This window comes from Pleurodeles waltl, chromosome 10, assembly GCF_031143425.1.
Source record: "Pleurodeles waltl isolate 20211129_DDA chromosome 10, aPleWal1.hap1.20221129, whole genome shotgun sequence".
Lineage (NCBI taxonomy): Eukaryota > Metazoa > Chordata > Amphibia > Caudata > Salamandridae > Pleurodeles > Pleurodeles waltl.
Window position 1 is genome coordinate 465,385,965 of NC_090449.1, and position 25,033 is coordinate 465,410,997.

Here is a 25,033-nt window from a genome sequence, read left to right on the forward strand (position 1 = left end):
CTTCAGAGGCAACCCCGATCACCCCAAACATGCCTGGCCCTTTGGAGACTTGCTCCGCAAGCTCTGCCACGCTCTCCTTAATAGGAGCCAGAGCCTGGGCGATAGCCTGCAACAGGAACACATCCACCCCGGGGGGAGGACGCGGTGCGAAGGTCCCTCACCAGGGGACATAAGGGAAAAGGAGTCGTGCTCCTGGGTAGGTTGCATACTGAGACTCTGGGGTCAAAGACAGGAAAAACGCCCAGAAAAATCCAGGGGTAGCCCCCCACTCTCCTGTCTGATGCGGAGCCGAAACTAGGCCCACAAGCCTGAAAAATAGAGCAGACGCCCTTAAGTGTGTGCACGAGGCCTGAGAGTGCACTTCCTGCTCTAAGGTGAAATCAACAACAACGCGGTGTCCAGTGGGGGGTTGGAAGGAGCGGAATGGAATCTAGGCTCCTAATAAAGCCGCTAGTGCGGTAAGAAATGCAGCGCCGAGCGCAAAGTGACTCGAGCATTGCAAACGCATTTATTACTGTGACGTGCGGCCTCTAGCGGGCCCGATGCGTCGCCGTTTGAAAATGCGCTCGGGCTGTCAAACAAGCCTACAGCGCATCTAGCAACAGCGTTGCTACAACAATGAGAAAACACCTGTTAAGGTGCACTAAGCCAAATGCAGCAAACGTCAAATACACGCTATCAAATATGTAGAAAAATCTCAGAGGCAGAAAGACACTTATCTGTCACTGGAGCAGTGAAGAAAGAGAAAGAGTGACGTTACTTTGGGTATTTATACTGTTGGCATTATCGGAGTTCATTGGACTATGGTTGCCATGACAACGGACTCATGGGATTTGTGGTTCTTATGTTTTTTGTTTGAACTTTGAACCTGCTGTAAAATAAACAGTGAAGAAAGATCTGCATAATCCTCGCCTCCGGTCCTGACATAGAATTTAAAGGCTTTTCAGACTCGAAATAAACAATAAAAATTCCTGTTGGATGAAATTTGTATTGCGCTATGTTTCTCAGGATCTCAGTACTTTAAGTATTATATGCTCAATATCTTGCAATATTGTTAGTGAGGTTAATGCTTACCTGTTATTCCTTTCGGAGAAACAGAACATGATGATGGGAGCAGAATGAGATTATGATTACGCTCTTCGATCCTGAGGTGTCTAACAACTGCTTTAAGGTCTCCTGTCTGGTTTTACTGATGGTTCTCAATTATTGGTGAAAGGTAATGAAAATCTTAAATCCATTCTAATATAAGTAAGATTATTATACAGATAATAGTAGCTAGTGGGTATGATTTCATTTGTCTGTTGTTACTGAATCAGTTGGTTATCTGTGGTGTAAATTTCCTTATATGTTAACCTAACAGACAATTGTAATTTAATTTTAATGATTTAAACCGGCGGTTTAGGATTTAGCATTGGTGTGAGAGCCAGATCTATTGACATTGACCAAAATACTTGGGGGCATATTTAAGAGCCCCTAGCGCAGAGGTCTCAATCTGTGGGTCGCGACACCAAGGGGGCCCATGGAGCCCTGGAAAGGGGGTCGCGCATTCCCCCAGCCGATCGTTAACTTTCATTGATTGAGTATCCTTTGCTGTGAAAGGAAGCTGCATAGACAGCTAAAGAAGGCATCATGCCAGGGGGGCTGCTTCCTGAATGAAATGAAAATATGAACTACAAGTTGATCTACAAACTTAAATTGTAAAATATACAATTGTAAATTATGCTTTGGAGTTGGTTCTGGCTTTAATTGAGCGAATCCCTCAAAGCTTTGTGATGACAAAGATTTGTCTTTTTTAAGTGATAGTGCGAAGAGTTAACAACTGGGCGGTGAAGTGTGTGCTTTTAATTGTAATTGTATATACATAGGGCCAGATTTATGGTGGCCTTGTGCCATTCCAACGCCATATTAGCATCATTTTTTTATGCTAATGTGCCAATGGAAGGAGAAACAGACTGCGCCATATTTACAAAGTGACGCAATGCTTGCATTGCGCCACTTTGTAACCCCTTGTGCCACATTATGCCTGCACCAGGCCTAATTTTTGCAAGGAGGGCATTCCAGTGTTACAGGGGCCTTAAAAGTGGTGCAGAGGAATCTATAAGATTCCTTTGTGCCATTTGTATCAGCATTTTTTAACACCTGCTAAGTGTAGGCGTTAAAAAGAGGCTCCCATTGATTACAATGGGCCTCTGGGTGCTTAGCACGATTAGCATCATCATTTTTAATGCTAATCCTGCAAAGCGCTGGACTAGCATAAAAATTATGACACTAGTTACCCTAACTACCGCCATGATGAACCATATTTTAAATACAGCGCTACCATGGTGGCATTAGGGGGGCGCTTAGGACAGCAAGAAAAGTTTAATAAATCTGCCCCATAGTGCTTACTAACCCTGAGGAGGTATTGGAGGGACAGCTATAAAAAATGTATTACATATGGTCTGGTATTACTTAAATCTACATTTTGGAAACGTTCTCTTGAACCTTTTTGTGCATTTTGTAGTGGCCTACCTTAGATACTGTGTGTACTGCAAATCTAAATAATGACTTACATTTTCACAGTGTTTTCCTTCAGAGGCTGTAACCTCATGACACAAAAAATAAACAAGTAACTATTCTCTACTGCACCAACCAAGATTTAATTATGTGGCAGTCTGGTTACACACAGACCTCTGCAGTGCATGAACTAATAGAGGTTTCATAATACACACCAGTGCATTTACCAATGAGTAACCACTTTCTTTTATTTATTTTTCCTTTCAGCTGTCTGTTATTTTATATGTAGCTCCCTGATGGTGAATAACTTTAAAAAACAACTTACAGATTATTTTGGGGCATATCTATGAGAGGCTTGCGCTGTCAAAGCATCACTTTTATTGATACTCAGGTGGCACAAGCCTCTCAGTCATACCTATGAGGTGACGCACAGCCACCCTACGCAGCATTGCATGGCCTCATAGATATGGAGTACATCAAAGCAGCGCAAGCCGCTGCGTTACCTTAGTCTGTTTCAAGGTGGCGTTTCATAGGTATTGCAATGGGTGTTCCCACGCAACATCTAGGGATTTTGCACTGCCCAGATTTACAAAATCACATAAACTGGAGCAGTGCCAAAACCTTACGGAGGCAGAATGAGGAGAAATGTTTTCATTTCTCCTCATTTTTTCCTCTTTCCTTATGTGTTGCATTCTTCTACACACATGGAAAGAGGAAAATACCACTCAGAATTGTTTTTGCTCAGGAAGGTGTCCCTTCCTGCACAAAAACAACCCTGCCTGCATTGGTGCTAGGCTGAAATTTGTACGCCAGCGCAGGGGGAAAGGGCAGGAATGCACTGTATTTCATAAATATGGTGCATTCCTGCCCTTGTATATTGCTGTAGGGCAGTGTAGCACTGCCCCACACCAATTCCTCATAAATGAGGACATTTATTTGTAGCCACACACTTGACCACGCCCCCAGACTCACTGACCTTTGGTTTGCTAAACACTGTTTCATATTTCATCACCGTAAAAATGAATTGACGTGGGAATTGGGAATGTTTATGATTGTTGTTGATAAGGAGTGCCAGGTTCTAGAATATTTTGTCAGGAGGGGGTCCTTATGCCTAAAAAGCTTTTGAGAGGGGGTCCTGACATCAAAATGTTTGAAGATCTCTGCCCTAGCTCCACCGGAGCGTACAAGAGTATCACTTTTTGTGACGCTCCGGTGGCGCTAACCACTGCTCCATATTTACAAGCCGATGTAATGCCACTTTTTTGTGGCGTTATGCCTGCTTGTAAATATGGGCCGCTACGATGCAGTTTTCTGCGTCAAAGGGGCGTGCAATGGGTGTTGCGGTTGGCGTTTCACCACAGCATCCATTGCTTTAAATGCTGCCTCAGATTTATGTGTAGTCATAAACCATGAAGCAGCACCAAAAACTAATGCCACCCTAGGGTGGCATTAGCATGGCAAATCATTCTGCAGCACACATAGAATAAGCAAAATGCCAAGGCAGCCATGGACAATAGTTTATGTGCAGGAAGTTACAGCTTCCTGCACATAAACAATCTATCCCCTTGTAGGAGGCTGGCCCTCTATATAGTGTGCAAAACTAGGCACACTGTGCAGGGGGTCCAGGCAACCACACATTGGTTTCCAGAGGTCAATATTCGACCACCTAATACTCGAAATATGAAGGTAGCTGGTGGAGCAGTTAGGCTAATCCAGGAGATGTGCTAAGAATTTGCTGTACTCTCAAATCCAATCATGCACCACACACACTCAATGAATAACTCGAGACCAGAATTTACAAAAATACTTCACACTTTTATATACATTTTAAGACCAAGATCTTTAAGATATAATAAGTACTTTTTGAGATACTACTTTTTAAAGTTTTGATAAAGTTAGTCTTTCTGTGCGTAATTCCCACCATTGGAATCAATAGGCAGTCACTTTTAAAAATGTATTGAAAATCGCACAGTTGAGTTACCTGTCTCTTCTTTTGCAGGGTGGTTGCAGTAGTCGGTGGGAACACTGGGCCATCTGGAGAGCATCAGGCGGTTCCCGGTTCCGGAGGGAGAAGCATTGGAAAGTCTCTTGGCACAGGCAGGGGGCCACCTGGATGGAACACTTGGAAAAGGAGTTGGTTTGCAGATTTTAAGTTGGTGCCTGGGGGCCCCCTTGGGCTATTGAGGTCTCAATGGGTTGAGGACCCGGGGCACACAGCAGATCCTGCGATGCAAAACTCAGGGCGGCCAGGTGCAGGGCGTGTTGGAGATCCAGGAGCTGTGCGCAATGGAGTCCTTTGGAGCTGGAGTTAAGTCTCTTTGAGGGCTGATACAGGGCAGCAGGGACACTATGGTCAGAGGTCTGGGGAGTGCCTGAAGTCCCTCGACTGGGGCTTCCCACTGATCCTTTTTAAGCCCTGAGGGAGCTGGTTTTCTGGTTGTCCAATGTCAGCTGACCAGTACCCATGGTATTAGCGTAACTCGGCCACTGGAAGGTGCAGTGCTACCAAACTTGCACACTTGTAGGTCACGTCCGGCCGATCGTCGGTATGTTGTCGGGTCTGGCTACAACTTCCGGTTGCGGAGATATCAGCCAATCGGTGAAGTGACCCTCACCAGTTTGTTGGTTCTTGTTTGGTTTTTGAGTGGTGCCTCCACTCAGAAGGCAGATCTGGGGTGATTCTTGAATCCTGGAGGTCCCCTGGGTTTCTTGGGGTTGGTCCACTGTCCAGCTCCTCCTCAGTGCCGATTTTCGGGTCCTGGGTGCAGCAGGCTGGGCTTGGTGCCTTTTCTTGTGCAGCAGGTCCACAGTTCTCTTGCTTTGGAACCTCTTTGGTGCTGGTCTTCTTTGTCTTTTCTAATTCAATTTCTTGACCTAGGGGAGCCCACTAAATACTGAGTTTAGTGGGTGTTTTAGTGGGAACAAGGTAGTGTCCAATCGGATACGTACCCTTGGATGGCTACACAAGGGATTGAGTTTCAAGGGCAGTAGCCCTTTGAAGCTCACTGCCAGGGCAGTGCACATTCCTGAGGGAGGGGGCGTTAGCTCCTCCACCAGGAAGGGCATTTTTTACAAACAGAGAGATAGGGCTCTCCCCCATGTTTGTATATTGGCTGTCTGGATGTGGCAGGCTTGCTGGAACCAGTCAGCAACCATGCCAGGTTAGTTAATTATTGCAGGAGGCACATCTAAGGTGACCCCTGAGTACATTTTATAATAAATCCAGTACTGGTACCAGTTTGGATTTATCATTCTGAGTTGTTTGATACCAAACAACCCAGGGTTCAGAGTAGCCATTATGTAGTTGGGAAACTCGTATTGACCAGTGTCCACCACATATAGTAAAATGGCTGCTCTGTTCACTCACCATGTCCCAGGTTTGGCAAGGACACAGTGGGGGCATATTGCTCATGCAATTGTGCCCTCACATATAGTACGGTGCACCCTGCCTTAGGGAGCAAAGGCCTGCTAGAGGGGTGACTTACCCATTGCATATGCCGTGTAGTGTGGACAGGGTACACAGTGAGTGTGCCATGTCGAGTTTGTATTTTACGTTTGCACCAGGACACTCAGCCCGCTATGGCAATGCTGGGTGCATCTGGATGCATGGCCCTTGAGGGTGGCACAATCAGTACTGCTGTCCTCAGGGGCTTACCCATAGTACTCCATGCCCTGGGTACCTAAGTACCTTTCACTAGGGACTTATAGTGGTAGCTAAATGTGTGTCCAATTACTTTCGTAATGTTTTAGGGAAAGAACACTGGCACTGGGACCCTGGTTAGCAGGATCTCAGTGCTCTCCAGTCCAAGTTGCATTCAGAAACCAGGCAAACAGTGGGGTGAGGTGTACTGCAACATGGTGTCAGTCTCTCACACCCCTCAACACAGACACCCTTGCACTATGGTGCAAGAACGACTGTGTTGGCGCTAGGCAGCTGAATTCAGCACCAGCGCAGGAGGAAATGCAGGGGGGCTCCGTATTTTGTAAGTACGGTACATCCCTGCATTTCAGAACTGACGCAGCACAGCACACCAATTTTGTCACAGCACCACACTTCGCCAGTTCATTGTGAAAATGCCCCTCAGTGCCTCAGAAATGAATGGGACCTTGTTTAGTGTAACAGGCGCTTATGTAAAATGCTCCAGCACCTTGGGATTGAGTTTACACTGTATGAAACTGCAAAAAAAGAAGAAAACCCACCACCTCACCAATGCCCCAGTCATTAAACTTTGAGATCTGCACCTAATCACAGGACAGCTAATACCATCCTCACCCACCCTCGGCTGTGTGCTATTAATAGTACAGCGTCCCTCATCACTTCAAATCCATAACTTTGTCAAGGGCCTGGATATTTAGGGTGGGATGCAATGACCGGGCCGAAGAAGATTAGGACTAGGAGTAATGAAGATTTCCAGTAAGTAATTAAGGCACTTCCTAAAACTCCCTCTTTCTTGACCCAATAATTAAACCATGAGGTGTATAAGAGCAAACAGGCCTCACCAGAATAAAAATAAGACAACTGACAACTAATTTATGCCACACTGGTGATTTTATTGCCAAATGAAACAATGGCGTCCACTTCTTCCGAGCAACAATTCTTCAGAGAATTCTAGACATTTTGAAGTTTGTAATATCTTATAAGTGATACAGTACTCCCTGCCGCACATTATAAGGATATAGCAAGTCAAAAAGAAGTTTCATAACCCAATGGTGTAACAAAACTTAAATAGGCCCCCCTGCATAATACCAGTAGAGGGGCCCCTTCTACCTGGACTCAATCAGGGGACTGTCGCCAGTGCACAGTGTAGTGTACTGAGGGGGCCCCCTGGAACTCGGAGCTCCCCCGCACCATGGGGGCCACGAAGGCCTTTGTTACGCCCCTGCCATAACCATATAGAGCAATAAGGCAGAAATCTGAGTTCCTTGATAAGGTTATGGAACTCTGAGGGGACTTCCAATAACCTTACAATGTGCAACGATGTATTTTATTTCATAATATCCCTGGTCACACCATCTACTTTCTCTCAAAACACTGAGACCCAGATTTATGAAAAATGACACACAACTGCACTAGCACAGTTGTGCGTCAACATTTTTAACACAATTAACACAAGTTACCATCATTCCCTAGTGCTATCAGTGTGCCATATTTAAAATATGATGCACAATGGCGCTAAGGAATGGTTAGCGCCCGAAAAAATGAAGCTAACCATTGCAACATGCATAAGATCACATTACGCTAATGCGGCAAAAGTGGCACGTTTTTGACGCAAGCCGGGTTAACGCCATGTTTAACCACATTAGCGTAAAAAACACGCAGGCAAGAAAAAAAACATTTGGGTGATGGAGCACCAACACCAGCTCTTCCTCACCTCCAAATTGCCAATAGGTAGGAGAGAGGTCACATAGCAGGCAATAGTAGACAAAGTCAACAGCGTGGCAAAGGTGAGGAGGACTGTCACCGGCTGCATGAAGTGCTTTCACGATTGCAAGCTCAGAACTAAGGAGAAACTGACCAGGAACCAAAAGGCAGCACTGCAGACTGGAGATGGAAGTCCCGCACAACAGGAGGACCTGGATGAGCTGGAGGAGATGGTCATAGCGATCATCCCAGAGGAGCTGGTCACTGGAATCACATGACAGGACAGCGCAGAATACTAAGAACTACCACAAATGCAGAGTAAGATGCAAGGGGAACTATCTGGAATCTCACAAATGGCAGAAGGAGGAGGTACATAGGACACTCTCAATGCATGCTAAAGGGTTGCATCTGGACACATAGGCCCTGAATCAAAATGCCCCATCACCACCCAAGTCACACTTGTACTGACGCTCTGGTTGCGCAGTGCGCTCCAACATAAGCCACTTACTATGGCTTTACACCACCATGTAAATGTGCAGCACATTGCCAGGAAGGGGCATGCAATTAGTGTGGTCATTGCTTATTGTCATTGCCCCAGATCCAACAGAACTGAAGTCAATACCACCCATGGGGTGGTGTCAGGATGGTGCAACAAGACAAAATGCTTTCCTTCCTCATTCCTTCCTCATTGTGTCATTGCTCTTCTCATGTCTGCTGCATCCTGCAGCACACATTCAAATGCCACCTTGGCATAATTGCTTGTACAGGTGCAGGAAGGTACACCTCCCTGCATAGAAACAATGTATCCCCTCAACCAGGCACCACTTCATCATGGTGTAACGATGCATGCATTGGTGCAGGGAGAACAAATCTGCGCAGGCACAGGGGGAATCGCAGGGGTGTGCCGTATTCCAGTAAACATGGCACATCCCTGCATTTCAAAATTGGCTTAGCGCCATGCAACACATATTGCTGAGGCACTGAGCTGTGCCACTTGAGAAAAAATCAGGCCACAAGTGTGCAAACTATGGAACACAAAACGTACAGGGGGGACCAACAACAGCTCTCACACACCTCCATGCATTAATTTAAAGTGGCCACAAAAGTAAACTCATGCAACACATGGGGTATGTATGTGACCATCATTTATGCAGCTGTGCAAGTAGCTGCAATCTCAACATTAAAAAAAAAATTGTGTGTTGTGTGAATGGTTGGTGTACTGCATAATGGGACATTCAACATGCGTAAGAACTGGCACAAGTGGCATCAAAGTTCCACTACTAGCACAATGTCACTAGCCCCTAATGCAACTGTATCATCATAGAAATAGTTAGCCACGTGGATCCAAGCTGCACATTCCCCTTGTGCCACATCAACAAAGTCTCAAAATGCATGCATTGATCCACAGTCTACATCTTTACATCAACATATGCCTGTGGCAGATATGCTGTATGCAAGGAAATGGTCCAACTGTTGGGAGGGACAAACTAATGGGGCAGACAATCCATAATGAATGGTTGCCCTGTCCCTTCCAATTCACATGTGTGTGGGGCCTGCTAGAGGCAGATGAGAATGTAACACAAGCATTGTACGCAATGGACCTACCTGTGCTATGCTGCACTAGTGCCGTCTTTCATTGTGCAATGCATTAGAGCACCAAAAGAGTGACAGCACATGTTACACTACTGTGGGTATGTCCAGCATGGTGAATAGGAAGGCAAATTCTGTGCCACCATGGTGTCAGTGGCAGGGAGCCTGCAAGAAAGTAGGTGGTGTGGGATCAAAGCACAAAATACCTTGTAAGGTTAATCCATGTTTGATCACAATGTTACACAATACATACAACTATAACCTGGGGTCTGTAACATGTTACTGAGCCTCCATTAGCAAGTAAATGATGTGCCATGTCCACAACCACCACAGTCAAAGATTGACATATCACTAATCTATTTACAGAGGATGATGCCTTATCCCCTACTGTCCTGCCTGTCCTGGATTTTACAGGTGACTTGAATGACCAGCTGCTGACCATCAATGAAGTGACCCTCCAGGATGTCCTAGGTTCCCTCCAGACACCACCTCCAGTCGCAGGACACACAGCATTGCAGGGTCTCCACATGAACCACCCACCTACCAACACACAGCAACAGCCAGTCCTGACACAGCGCTGGACTCCGAAGACCCAGACATCACCTTTCAGAGGACAGTGGTAGGAGTCCAGCAGGAACTGGCCAATCAAGTGCTGGTGGGGTTGGAGACCATGGTAGCCAGCTTAGAGGGATTGCATAGGTGCCTCAGTCCAAATACGAGCAACTCAGCTGCCACCAGAAGCACCAACTCCCTACTACGTGGACTCCAGCAGTTCCTGGCCGACATAGATGCTGTCATGAGGCAGCGGCTTCAACAATTGCCCTCCCAAAGTGGCAATAGCATGATTGACAACAGGCTGGGGGCTATACAGAATACCCTTGAGTCCAGACAACGGGAAATGGCTGCCCTCAGGGAAAACGTGACTGCCTACCACCATGATATTGCTGCGGTGTTGAAAAATCAGCAATTCATCGTTGCTGCAGTGATGCCGTATGTGTTCCTACAATTGGCAGCTGATGAGAACTTTGACTCCACATCTCTATCCCCTGTTGTGTGGTGTGGCCCCATTAACCTCAACAGCAGCACCACCCATGGCACAGGAGACACCACACACATCAGAGGATGAAGATGTGGAAGGGACAACATTCACAAGGAAAACCACCCGGTAGCACCAGTCTGTGCCACATGGACAGTATCTCCTTTTCTGTGCTTAAGATCATGCCAGTGTTGTGACAGTTGGCATGTGCCCTCTTCACTCAACCACTGTTGCCTTGTCTGCTATGTACTGTCATTGTCTCAAATCTTACCTGTTAGTAATTTGGACACCTCCTTACTAATGCACACTTCTCCTAACCATGCCTCATGACATGTCCCTCACCTTTGGACTCTGATTGTATAACAAATGGTTCAGGATCTCTCATGGGGTCTGTGAACTGGACATTGTATAGCATTGGAAATTATACTTGTACCTGTAAATAAATCACCTTGTTCACATGTAACATTTCAATATTTACTGTGAACCATCAACTCAGCTAAATGTATGCATTGTGTGAAGGTATGTCAATGAGAATAGAACATAACTACATGTGTGCATTTCTGTCAGGCACAAAGCCACACACTAGGATCCTAACATGAAAAAGGTGAATGATGGTGTTGTGGGATACAATCAACTCACAGAGACTTAAATACATGTATTGAACAGACATCTATGGAAGTTGACATATAGCATAATGAGTCTGAACCAAGTGTATGGTAATTTGCCCTGATAAGAGCACCAGAACTACTAATGTGCGTTTCAGAAGAGGCGAATCTCATCAGTGACGGGCAGCTGTCAGGGTGGCAGGATACAGAACCTAAAAGGGCTGATGTCATACATGCTACACTTTCCATCAATAATACTGCCAGACCCCAGCAATGACATTTTCAAGTTCCATACCTACCGGTCCAAGATTCTGTATACATAGACAATGTGAATGGCTAGAACTGGGGATGGCAAATGTTTTGAGTAGCTGATGTCATTTAGCAGCCAATCTGACAGCTCCTTGGTCATAGGGGATGCACATGGTCATCCATGGAAAAAAAGACAGAAAGCATACTCTAAGCCATTCCTCCTACTTGGCCAGTGTACACATGAGAACATTCAGACAGCCATTCAACATGGAGAGATAATTGTCTAATACTAACAGGATTTATTAAAACATAATAAAAACATAGGCCCTCATTACAACCCTGGCAGTCGGTGTTAAAGCGGCGGTGAGGTGCTGGCCTGGGTTCTGGACACTGTGGCCCGAGGGGAAGGACGGGGGGTAGGCAAGAGGTCAATGTTTGCCAGGAAAAGCTTCTTAGAGACACTGCGGCGGGAAGAGGGAGAGGGTTTTGGCACTGGAGGAAGAGGGAGTGGTTGTAGGAGGTGTATGCTGAGTTTGGGTGCAGGTGCATGGGCTGGATGCTGTTGTGAGGTGGATGGCTGTTGGGTGGGTGGGTGCTTGCATTTGTGTACTTTGGGAGTAGGGGTCACAGACACACTGGGAGAGGACACAGTGGATGTGGGGGTGGTGACTGCCCATGGGGGTGTGTTGTGATGGGCGTGCTGGTGATGAAGGTAGTGGATGAGGATGTAGTGCACGCAGGTGTGAGTGGAGACGCTACTGGGAAGGAGGTGGATGATGAGGGGGAGGGGCACAGTGGAGGCAGCGGATGTTGGTGTGTCTGCATGGGGATAGTGGTTGTGTGAGTGCCTGTGAGATGAAGTGTGGTGCTTGTGTTTGCCTGAGACACTTCTGGGTGTTGATTTGGGTGAATGCCTGTCTGAAGGTGTGCTTGGGATAGGCTGGGGTTGAGGGGATTGGGTCTGGGTAGAGGAAGTTGGAGGGGGGAGGCTTGAGACAGGTACAAGAGCTGCCATCAGTACTGAGGCCAGAGCCTGAAATGCTCTCTGTTGGGCCGCCACGCCAGAGTGAATGCCCTCCAGGTATGCATTTGTTTTTTGCAAATGCCTCTCGACACCCTGGATGGCATTCAGTATGGTTGACTGCCCAACAGCGAGGGTTCTCAGGAGGTCAATAGCCTCCTCACTGAGGGCAGCAGGACTGATGGGGGCAGGGCCTGAGATTCCTGGGGCAAAGGAGATGCCCACCCTCCTGGGTGAGCGGGCACGGGAAACACGCTGAGGGGCTGCTAGGAGGGCGGTGCTGGTAGGGGGTTGGCGGCTGTACCTGCTGATGGGGTGGGCACAGAGGTGTCCGCCACCGCCAGGGAGCTTCCATCCGGGGAGGAGTCGCTGTCTGTGATCTCCCCTCCTGTCCCCGTTGTGGTGCTCCCCTAGCCCTCTGTCCCACTGGTGCCCTCACCCTCAGTGTATTCGGCCTCCAGACCCATGTGGGATGCAGCTCCCTCTGGTGCCTCTGCTCCTCCACCAGATGATGCTAATGCACAAAGGAGAGAGTGACAAAACAAAAAGGGGGGAGAGAGATAGAGGATACACTTGGTCAATGCCAGCACGACCACTACCGTTGATGTACACAACGCACAGGGAGCAACCCTATGCACTTGGCCATGCACTACCAGTTCCTAAGATAGTCACCAGCCCATGGGGTACAATGCCTATCTCCATTAGCTGCACACCTGAAACCCACAGCACCCTGCCCAGTAGTAGATTCCCACTAACACTATTGGGTTAGAAGTGCTTTTGAGCCTGCCTAACAAGGGACCTACCTTGCCATCTTCGCCCTGGCCTAGGGGCACCCATAGCCCACTTCTCTCACCCAGGTAACTCTTAAGGCACCCAAAGTCAGGATTTAGAATCTGTACTCAACCCCTTGTGGCGGCTGTGACGCCTTCAAGCGCCCATCCAACTCCGGATAGGTCACCGCCAGGATGCAGAACATCAGGGGGGTCATGGTGCATCAAGCACCCCTTCCTCGTTGGGAGGCCTACCCCAGCTGGGCCACCGCCATCTTCTTTGCCCAGCGGCGCAGGTCCTCCTGTGTTTTGCGGCAGTGGGTGCTCCGCCTGTCAAAGACCCCCAGGGTCCGCACTTCCTTGGTGATGGCACGCCAAATACCCTTTTTCTGGTGAGTGCTAACCTGCAGGGAAAAGACAGCAGAAAAAGGATTAGTCATGCCGTCTGGACTGTCATACTCATGGCCCACCATATCCCTCCCATCCCCTTACGCACATACATTGATCACCATACATGCAGCACTCTCCCCAGGACCCCTCTGCCCCCCTACATGTGGCTTACACACACAACACTCCATACATTCATGGCCCACGCATCATTCTCACAGTGTACTCACCTGTTTGTCTGGAGGACCATAGAGTAATGTTTACTGGGGTAGGACCCCATCCACCAGTTTCTCCAACTCCTCCGCGGTGAAGGCAGGAGCCCTTTCCCCAAATACATGAGCCATTGTCGCTTGCAGACACAGGTCACAGCAGCACTTGCAGTGTAGGTCCTCGCCTGTTGAAGGTCAGCTAGCAAGTGAGTGAACAGGTAGAAAATGGCAGTCACGTCCGCAGTGGTGCGTACCGTCACTACCGGCGTCCATCACCATTGACTCCTGGAACCCATAGGGCCCAATGATAACCAATGCGAAGTTGTGCAGCGGGCTTCGACCGCCTACCGCCACGGCGCACAACGCCAGTGGAATTACCTCAATTCCACGTGTCCCTCTTCACAGGTCAGGCAGTCGCCATTTCAGGGGGGCACAAGGCATGGCACCTAACTGCATCACAGCAGACACTGGCACAGAAACTGACTGTTGGATTCACATACTGGTTCTGTAAAGGAAAAATATTCATTAGTGCAATAGATTGGTGAATATGACCCTCTGCTCACGTGGCTTCAACCACTGAGGCTGAATATGAGATGGCGACATCCTCTGGTGTACAGACCCCTGGTGGACCTTGTGACAATGAAGGACAGACACATTATCCTAACCTACAGACTTGATCGGGCCACAATCCAAGAACTGTGTGCCCAATTGGAGCCAGACCTGATGTCAGCAATCCGCCAGCCGACAGGTAACCCCCCTCTAGTGCAGGTCCTGTCAGTGCTCCATTTCCTGGCAAGTGGTTCCTTCCAAACAACAGTGGCCATGGTATAAGGGATGTCTCAGCCAATGTTCTCCAAGGTGTTGAGCAGAGTGTTGTCAGCACTACTGAAACACATGCGCAGCTACATCGTATTCCCCCAGGTGGAGGATTTGGCCACAGTGAAAGCTGACTTTTATGCCCTGGGACATATCCCCAACATCATTGGTGCCATTGATGGTATACATGTGGCATTTGTGCCCCCCAAGAGAAATGAACAAATTTTCAGGAATAGAAAAAGCTATCACTCTATGAATGTGCAGATGGTGTGTTTTGCGGACCAGTACATCTCCCATGTGAATGCCAAATATCCTGGCTCTGTGCATGACGCTTTTATCTTGAGGAATAGCAGCATCCCATATGTGATGGGCCAACTCCAGAGGCACCGGGTGTGGCTAATAGGTGAGCCCATCTGACAGGTGGATGCCTGTACCACTCACCCAAGAAGGTATGCCAGATCATCGTTGCATGTTGCACAAACTGGCCTTGAGACGCCAGGTGCCTTTTCTGCAGGAAGGTGAGCCTGGAGATGGTCTTGTGACAGTGTTGGAGCCTGTGGACAGTGAGGAAGAGGAGGCAGAAGAAGAACATGTTGACAACAGAAGTAATATAATACAGCAGTACTTCCAGTGACGCACAGGTAAGACACTGTAACTTCACTTAACTTTTCAGTTTTCTGTTGGACATTGTACATGGCTGCCTGATTACTCTATATCTATAGCCACTTACTGTACCATTTGGCATCTCAAATTCAGATCTCTGTGTCCCACTCTGGCTCCTGCTATGTGTACTGCTGCCCACCAAAGGTCATTCCAAATTATATTTAACTGTACATATGACTTGCAATGCTTTGATAATGTTGAACTAATACATATTTGAATCATTTGACAGACACCAGATTTGTATTTGTTCCAAGGGTGTTTATTTAGGTGCTCATAAGTAGAAGGGGATGTGGGCTGGGGTGATGGTGGAGGAAAGTCCAGGGAGGAGTCCAGTTTCTTGGTATCACAGGTGCATTGTCCAATGGGGCATAGGAAGGGGAGTAATTGCAGTTCAAGGTGGACAGGGTGTCAGAGTGGGACAGAAGGGTGACAATCAGGAGAGTCTTATTTCCTGGCGGGGGTCTTGGCAATGTTCTCTAGCTTCTGCCTGGATCACAGGGACCGTTTGGGGGGTAGATCTCCTTCTGCAGGGGTGGGGTGCGAGTGGTCTGTAGTTCCTGTGGCAGGGCCTCCTGTCCTCTAGCACCGGCAGAGGTGGAGGGCTGTTCTTTGGTGTGGCTAGTGTCAGGGGCCCGTTGGTGTGCCATTGCCTCCCTCACGGTGTTGGCCATGTCACCCAGCACCACTGCAATGGTGACCAGGATGGTGTAGATGTGTTTAAGTTCCTCCCTAATCCCCAGGTACTGTCCCTACTGCAGCCGCTGGGTCTCTTGCAACTTGGACAGCATCTGGCCCATGGTCTCCTGGGAATGATGGTATGCTCCAAGGATGTTGGTGAGTGCCTCCAGGAGAGTGGGTTCCCTGGGCCTGTCCTCCCCCTGTCGCACAGCAGTCCTCCCAGCTTCCCTGTTGTCCTGTGCCTCTGTCCCCTGAACCGTGTACCCACTGCCACTGACCCCCAGGTCCCTGATCATCCTGGGTTTGTGGGGTTGCCTGGGGTCCCTGTAGTGGTGGACACACTACTGATTGACGTGTCCTGGGGACAGTGGCATGGACCCGCTGGGTGGGTGCTGTGCTGGTGTTTCCTGAGGGGGGAGGCTATGTAGTGGGTTGGGACTGTGGCAGGGTAACCGACTGTCCAGGGGTCCCTGATGGGCCAGGTTGGTCATCCTGATCCAGGCGTGCAGAGCTGCTGTTGTCACTGTGGGCCTCTTCTAGGGGGGAACTGGATGTAGATGGCACCTCCTCTCCGGTGACGTTGAGTAGGGGACCTGTGGGGATGCAAATGCAGTGTTAGTGTATCTGCATGGGTGTGTTTCCCTGTATGATTGTGATTTCCCTGTCAGCTTTGCCTTGTGTGTGTGGTGATTTTGTGTGCTGGGTGAGTCTCTCTACTGGGCATGCTGTGATGATGGGTGTCCATGCAGGTCTGTGATTGGTGTCCATGGATTGGTGTTACATGCAGGGCTTGGTATTGGGATGGGTGGGTTGTGATAGTGGGGTATGTGTGAGGTGGTAGAGTGATGGGGTGAGGGTAGGGGTAGGAGTTTGTGATGGCGTGCAGATAGGGTGGGGGGATAAAGTAGTAAAAATTTGACTTACCAGAATCCAGTCCTCCTGCTACTCGTGGGAGGCCCTCAGGATGCATTTTTGCCAAGACTTGCTCCTACCATGTTGTTAGTTGTGGGTGAGGAGGTGGGGGTCTAACGCGAGTCCTCTGTACGGCTACCTGGTGTCTTGCAGCCACGGAACGTACCTTCCCCCATAGGTCGTTCCACCTCTTCCTGATGTCATCCCGAATTCTGGGGTGCTGTCCCACAGCGTTGACCCTGTCCATGATCCTCCGCCATTGCTCCATCTTCCTTGCAATGGATGTCTGCTGCACATGTGATCCGAATAGCTGTAGCTCTACCCAGATGATTTCCTCCAACATGACTCTTAGCTCCTCCTCTGAAAACCTGGGGTGTCTTTGGGGTGCCCAGGATGTGGTGTGAGTGGTAAGTGTGAGGATGTGTGGAGTGATGTGTGGGGTGTTGTGATGTGGGGTGCGTGGATGGTGTATGGGTGATAATGTATTGTGCCTCTGATTGAGTGGGTGCTCCTGGCTTGTCTCTCTGCTTGCTATCTTTTTTTTTCGCTGTATGGGGTTGTGGGTAGTGTGGGTGTGTGTTTTGTAGTGGTGTGGGTGTGTAGGTGTGGTGTGGGTGTGTGGGTGTGGTGTGTGTAGTTTGAATTGTCCAATGTGTTGTTGTTTTGTTAGTGTGTGTGTGTATTTTGAGCACAGCGGTCCGTACCGCCATAGGTTTATTGCGGTTGAAAGACCGCTGCGGTGATTCGTGGGTCGTGATACTGTGGGCGTATTCCTGTTGGCGTAACGGTGTGGGTTTTGGTACCGCCAGTTTATCACTGACCTTTGGTCTGGCGGACTTGTGTGGGTGTCTGTATAGTGGCGGATTTCTTAGTGTGGGTCATAATACCCATAGCAGAATACCGCCAGGGTCACGGTATGCTGGTGGCCGTCTGCACGGCAGGAGGCGGCATTTACCGCCAGGGTTGTAATGAGGGCCATAATATCAAAACCTAACCTATACACTACCCTACAATAAACTAACCTAAACTCAATTAACGTACACCTACACCTATCTATCATATTCTAAACTTATCTTACACATGTAACGCTACACTCTAAACATTGCCCCTCCGCCCCCATAAGAGACAGAACATGAGTAGGACAACATAAACTAAGGCTACACATGTACTAACCTATTTCGTAAACAAATATATATATTTTGTACTTCTTTGAGATTTTTTACTTTTTTTATTAACATAGAAATCTCAACATAACCCCCAACCCAAACCCCCCAAAATATAAAATTTATTAAAAGCCACCCCCAACTATACTTACACTAACCTACACCTAAACACTATCTTACTAGCCTAACACAACCCACCTAATACCCACTAAAAATGTTAACATTAGTAAAAGGGAGAGGGAAAGAACTGGGAGGCTTAGGCACAAATAGTTTACATCAGTTTCTTCTTGCAGTACGAAAGAAGTTTGTAACTTGAGGCATTGTCTCTTTCCAACTTATCCAGCCTTGCCATCATGGCTGCCATGAACCGTCTCATGTTGGATTCAAAGGTTGAGCTTGTGGCTGGAGCAGGTGGTTGTTGGGGCTCCTGGCTGTGTATTGGTACAGGAGACGTGGAGGGGGTATGACCAGCAGAGGCCCCTCTGACACACACGCACAGATGTGGGCTGTAGCGGAGGTCCCCCATTAGAAAATGCATGGCAAGCCCCAGTGGATTTCTCCCTCCTATATCTCTTCCCCATCCTTTGGTACCCAGCCTGTGTCACCATTATGTGCCTGTACCTGTCAGCCCTCTTCTAAAAGGTGTGTTCTCGGCTGGGGTCATATTGGCAGCTAAAACATGAGGAGGGCATGGCATTAAATACAGGATTGGGTGAAAGTAGAACAGATATGCAATGTACACAGCATCCTCAAATGACACGTTATCCACCACACATTTCACAATACTGACAAACTCCAATTCTATACTAACTTCCCAATAGCCATCTATGGTGTCATGTACATGTCACTGTGGTAATGGCTATCCATTGTTGATCATCAGGGCCCAGAGGTACGTGGACTGCTGGTCCTTGCTCAACATTTGTCTCATCAGACTAGTGAGGATCAAGTGGCCAGAATCCTTATGGCATAGTCAATATGCTGCACAATGTATGCAATCCACCACTTTGACACCCCTGGTGGTACATCACGCCTTGGCCAGGCATCATGGATGCAAGGTGGCAGTCATCTGATAGGGGGAAAGAAAACTTCCCACTAGCAATTTTAAGGTTTGGCAAAGCATCATTCATGTGACCTTGGGTTAACACCTGCTCAGAGCATGCATTACAAAGGGACACACCTTTGCTTACAATGGGCCCACATGTACAGTTCAGGCTTAGTGCCCATATAGTTTGGCCAAAGTATGAACCTATGTTGTTTACAGATTTGGTACCTATTGCCCCCTATCCTGTGCTATGTTGTGCAAATTGGGCAATGCAGTACACACATGGTGGCTGTATGGGTGCCATAAGGTGCACAGTACGATTGGCACTCCAATGGGTGCAGCTACAGTATTCCTATTTCTTGAACAACATGTGCACATGCATGTCAGACATCTCCTAAGTATCAGGTACACACTCAGCATTCACATTCTATGCACACGTAATGTGACCAAGATCACTCACAAATATCATGATGGGTAGACCCTGTTAAGTAAATCTGCACACATACAGCTTGCTACATACCGTAGAATTGTCCCTCAACCTACATGAACAGAGTTATATTCTCACTGTGTACTCAACTGACTGTTGGACAGTATAATAAGGCTCCTTGCACCGCTGCCTCACTCAAAATCTGAAGAGTAGTGAGGCACCGGTTGTGTAAGTGTCTCCTACATAAGTCTCCTAAAGACCTCAAAACGTGTACCTCATCTGTACCGTTTCCTGAGTAACTGAAAGCTACCTTTGGCACACAGTGCTGTCAAAAGTGCTATGACATGTATTTTGGTAACAGGCATGCTAATCAGATAAACAGCAGCTCAGACACATATCATGGTTGTTAGAAATGGGTCTTTGGTTGGCAGTCAGGGTACCACCTGTCCAAGCAAGGACCCTCTCTCTAGTCAAGGTAAAAGAGAATCACCCTCAGTTAACCTCGCCCACTCCCTTGGTAGCTTGACACGAGCAGGCAGGCTTAACTTCAGAAGCAATGTGTGAAGTATTCGTACCAACACACACAGTAACCCAGTGAACCCACAACAAAATGACACAACACAGGTTTAGAAAAATAGGTAATGATTATCTAAAAAAAAAACAAGACCAAAATGATAAAAATCCGACATACACAAGTCAAGTTGTGAATTTAAAAAGAAGAAGAGTCTTAAATCCTTTAGAAAACAGTGAGAACGCTGTTTTTCCACAAAAGTACCTGTGTAGCTCTCCAGTTTCCCTAAATCAAAGGCAGCTCCAGATGATGCATTTCCAGATTGAGACATGATCAAGAGTTAAAAGTACAAAGTTCCAAAGGCAGAAAAACAAGTTCCCAAATGAAGTTCCAAAGTCAATAAAGGATTGCCACCAAATATGAAAGTAGGAAAAATCCAAAAAGAGAAAAAAGCAAAACAAAAATCACAAAGACAAGTAGTATGTGGTCACATAATGGTCTGCACTGAACACAGTAGTGTACACTCAATCTCTGTATGTCAAGTACAAATACAAGTCTAATCCCAACAGCTGATCACCAGTGTTAGAAATGGGGTCTTTGGTTGGCAGTCAGGTTACCCCCTATCCAAGCAAGGACCCTCACTCTAGTCAGGGTAAAGAAGAATCACCCTCAGTTAACCCCCGCTTACCCCTTTGGTAGCTTGGCATGAGTGGGCAGGTTTAATTTCAGAAGCAATGTGTAAAGTATTTGTACCAACACTAACAGTAACCCAGTGAATCCACTACAAAATGACACAACACAGATTTAGAACAATAGGTAATGAGTATCTAAAAATAACAGGATCAAAAATTATAAAAATCCGACATACACAAGTTAAGTTGTGAACTTAAAAAGAAGAAGAGTCTTAAATCCTTTAGAAAACAGTGAGAACGCTGTTATTGCACAAAAGTACATGGGTAGTGTCAAAATAAAGCCGCATGAGAGAGTGTGTGTCGGAAAAGGCCAGCGGTGCGTCCATTTCTCACTTGCAAGCGAGACCGTGCATCGTTCCTCATCTGGTCGGGTCAGCATGTGTCGTTTCTTCTCCCCTGCAAGAGTGCGATGCGTCGGCCCCGGACGGGCACCTAGCGTCTGGGCAGGCTTTGTATTGATTTTCCACTCCCAGTGATGTTGCGTTGAAATACGGTCGCACGGTGTTAAGAAACTTCGCTGCATGGGGGTCTACGTGGTTAACAGCAGCTGCTGCAGGTGTTGCACGTTGTTTCGCCAGCCGCGTTGCGTTGATCTCCCAGCTGCGATGCAGGCAGAGCGTTGATTTTAGCCGTGAGGCCGGTGGTGCATCGTTTAGCAGCCGGTAGGCAGGTGGTGCGTCGAACGTTTCCCCGCACTGCAGTCTTTGCGTGGATTTCTGTCCTTTTCCACCAGCTGCACCTTTCAAGGGCCCAGAGACAGGTTAGGGCACCACTTGACAGGCAGGACTCTCAGCAGAAAGCCCACGTGCTGGCAGAGAGAAGTATTTGTTGTCCCTGAGACTTCAACAACAGGAGGCAAGCTCAGTTCAAGCCCTTGGAGATTCTTCACCAGTGGGAAACCACACACAAGTCAATCTTGTCCTCTCTCAGGCAGAAGCAGCTAATGAAGGCCAACCCAGCAAAGCCAAGTCACAGGCAAAGGGGCAGTACTCCTCCTCCAGCTTCTCCAGCTCTACTACTGGGCAGGGGTTCCTCTTGGATGTAGAAGTAATCTGATTTTCAGGGGTTTTGGTTGCTCTTTTTATACACCTTTCTGCCTTTGAAGTAGGCCTACTTCAAAGAGAAGTCTCTTTAGTTTTAAGGATACTGCCTTGCCCAGCCCAATCCCCAGACACACACCAGGGGATTGGAGACTGCATTGTGTGAGGGCAGGCACAGACTTTTCAGGTGTAAGTGACCACTCCTCCCCTTCCCTCAGCTGAGATGGCCCATCAGGATATGCAGGCTACACACCAGCTCCCTTTGTATCACTGTCTAGAGGAGAGGTGCAAACAGCCCAACTGTCAAACTGACCCAGACAGGGAATCCACAGACAGGCAGAGTCACAGAATGGTTTAAGCAAAAAAATGCCTACTTTCTAAAAGTGTCATTTTCAAACACAATCTAAAAACCAACTTCACTAAAAGAAGTCTTTTTAAATTGTTAGTTACGAGACTCTAAACTCCACATTTCTATCTGCCCCCAAAGAGAATCTGTGCTTTAATCATCACATTTAAAGGCAGCCCCCATGTTAACCTATGAGAGAGACAGTCTTTGCAACAGTGAAAACCGAATTTGGCAGTATTTCACTGTCAGGATATGTAAAATACATAAGTACATGTCCCACTTTTGTTTTCGTTGTTTTCATTAATATTATCATAATACAGTAATAACAATACAATCAATGTCCCACAACTGAGAGGCCAGTGTTAAGTGTACATAAAACAAGCAGAGCATATTTATCAGCAACATACAACCTTCTCACAATATCTGCCAGTCAGGATTTCAGCTTCTCTATTCATAGTATAGTACCATCTGCTTCCAGACACTCCCAATGAGCACATTGAAGATCAAGAGAACTTGATAACAACCATCAGACACAAACCCAGAAAACTAACAAGAAAGAAGGAGTGGACAAGGAAAGAGAGGAATAGAAAAAAGAAAGAGGAAGAAGGGATCAGTACAGTTCTGCCACCTGAATAGCGTCAATACTCCTACATACCTTGTAGGAAAGAGTAGAGGAAAGGAGAACCTTCTAGCACAAGTTATAGGAAACGCCAAGCATCTAGTCGCTGCCAAAAGTTTGATTTACCAAAAAAGCACGCAGTGGGCCCCATATGTCTTTGGGACGCGAGCCCTCCGGCATGAGCTCCCAGTATATCATTAGCTGCTCCTGACAGTATGAAGCATCCCGCAGCCACTCACGACTCCGAGGCACTCCACCACGTCCCCAGTACATCGCAACCTTGTGCTTAGCCAACAGCAGCCCTATCAGTCTTCTGTGAGCAGTCGGGACCCCCTCAACATAGCCTAAGAGGGCAAGCTTATGAGTACGGGGCAGCTCAATATCAGTCATCTTCTCAATAATGCGCAGCACCTCCATCCAATATGCACTCACTCCAGCACAACGCCATGCGAGGTGTAGAAAGTCCACATCAGGGGCCCCACATCTTTCACAATGCGCATCTACATGCAGCCCCATGCGTCTCAAGCCACTGGGAGTATGATACAGCCGGTGTAAAAACTTAAAAAGAATGAGGCGTAGTCCATAATTAGGGGACAGCTCTCTCATATGCGTGCAGCAGTGGAGAAGTGGAGAAGTGTGGCTCAATGGTTAGAGCGGCAGACCCTGATGCAGAAATCTGGCCCGGGACCAGGGTTCAATTCCCGCCTCGGCGGGTATTGGACTCAATTACCTCGGACCTGATAATTCTCGCATCAGTGCCTAATCTAATTCATGGGTCCCACTCTGTAACTCTGGGCAATAGCTTGCTTAATCTCCACAACGGCCCCAACAGCGCTGGGATGCCTGGCTTCACCTTGGAGGCTGCCCAGGAGTGGGCACCTCACAGGGAAAAGCCAGGAGGGGTTCCACAGTGGTATGCGTACAGCGCCTTGAGACCCTAACGGGTGAGTAGTGCGCTATACAAGTACGAAGTTTACAGTTTGCAGCATCTGCGCCACACCTCATCCAAAATAGCCTCACCAATGTCCACCTCCCAGCGCACTCTCGCCCCCATCTCAGTCCCAGGTGACTCGCTTTGCATACAGGCATAAAGCTTGGTAATAAGTCTACGCAGGGACTGCGTCTGGTACTGGAGCTCCAGTGCGTGACACAACGGCGGCATCACAGGAAAGCAGGGGTAGCTCGAGCGCAGCATAGCACCAATTCTGAGCACAAATAGCCAGTTCATCGCAGTATCACGCCCACCACTCAACGCCACCTCAGCCGAGATGACCATTCCATCAGAAAAACCAGGAGCCCAAGGTGGCCAGGCCAGACTTGTGCAGGAACTCATGCACACGAGCATCCCCCGAAAGCTGCACGTCCGCAACATCCAAAACTGACATCGTAGGCTCACTCACTTTAACACGTCTCAGCAGCACGGTCCAGGCCCTCGCCGTACATGCCACAGTATTAATCTCACGCAACCTGGGTCCAATCGGGTTCCCCAGCACATGCAACAGTCTATCAGGCCATATAGCATCCACTTCAGTTGCTGGATGTGGCAAATACCTCACAGGGTACAGCCACAAACGCGCGAAATGTGCCTGTGCACAGTAATAATGAAGCTCTTAATCTGGGGCCGCCAGACCACCCATCTCAAATGGTAGTGTCAATCTCTTCCATGAAATTCTGGGCTGTCTACCGGCCCAAACTAACTTCACCAGAGCAGATCTGTGCCTTTTAAAAAAACTCACAGTGAGAACAAGCGGTAGGTTTACAAAGAGATATAGAAACTTTGGCAGAATTACCATCTTCGCTATGGCGATACAACCAATCAGCGACAGCGGTAGCAAACCCCACATCTCCACCTTTTCTTCCAACCATGCAAGAGCTCTGCCGTAATTTGCTGACCATCACGGCTCAACCAGATGCCTAAGTACCCCACCGGGCCATCAGCCCAGGCAATTGAGTATCTAGAGGGACACTTTGTCATAGCCACAGAAAGAGGTACCACCACCGACTTAGACCAGTTGATGGTTGTCCCAGAGAGCCTTCCAAAGCACACTATTTCATCTAGCAAAACATCAAGATGTCACCGTGGGTCTCGAACATACAGAGCAACATCATCTGCATACATAGAAATTAATATTGGCGTCTGCCTGAATATCAAACCTCTATGATTGTGATGCTGCCGCAGTCGAGCAGCCTGTGGCTCCATTGCAATTGCAAAAAGCAGCGGGGACAATGGCCAGCCCTGACGAGTACCTCTAGCTTTCAAAAAAGGGTCAGAAATGGTCCCATTCACTCTCAGCCAGCAGAAGGCCTTGAATAAAGCAGTCGAATCAATTGTATAAATCTGAAGCTCAGCCCCACCCGAGCCAGCAGGGCGAACATGCACAGCCATTCAAGAGAGTCAA

General features: G+C 47.9%; 1 non-coding gene across 1 annotated transcript; it reads left to right on the forward strand.

Moving 5' to 3' along the window:
• Window positions 1–1,051: 1,051 nt before the first annotated feature.
• On the forward strand, window positions 1,052–1,185 carry LOC138262567 (U8 small nucleolar RNA). The gene has a single exon (XR_011199269.1). It is a non-coding gene; the product is annotated as a U8 small nucleolar RNA (small nucleolar RNA).
• Window positions 1,186–25,033: the final 23,848 nt, after the last annotated feature.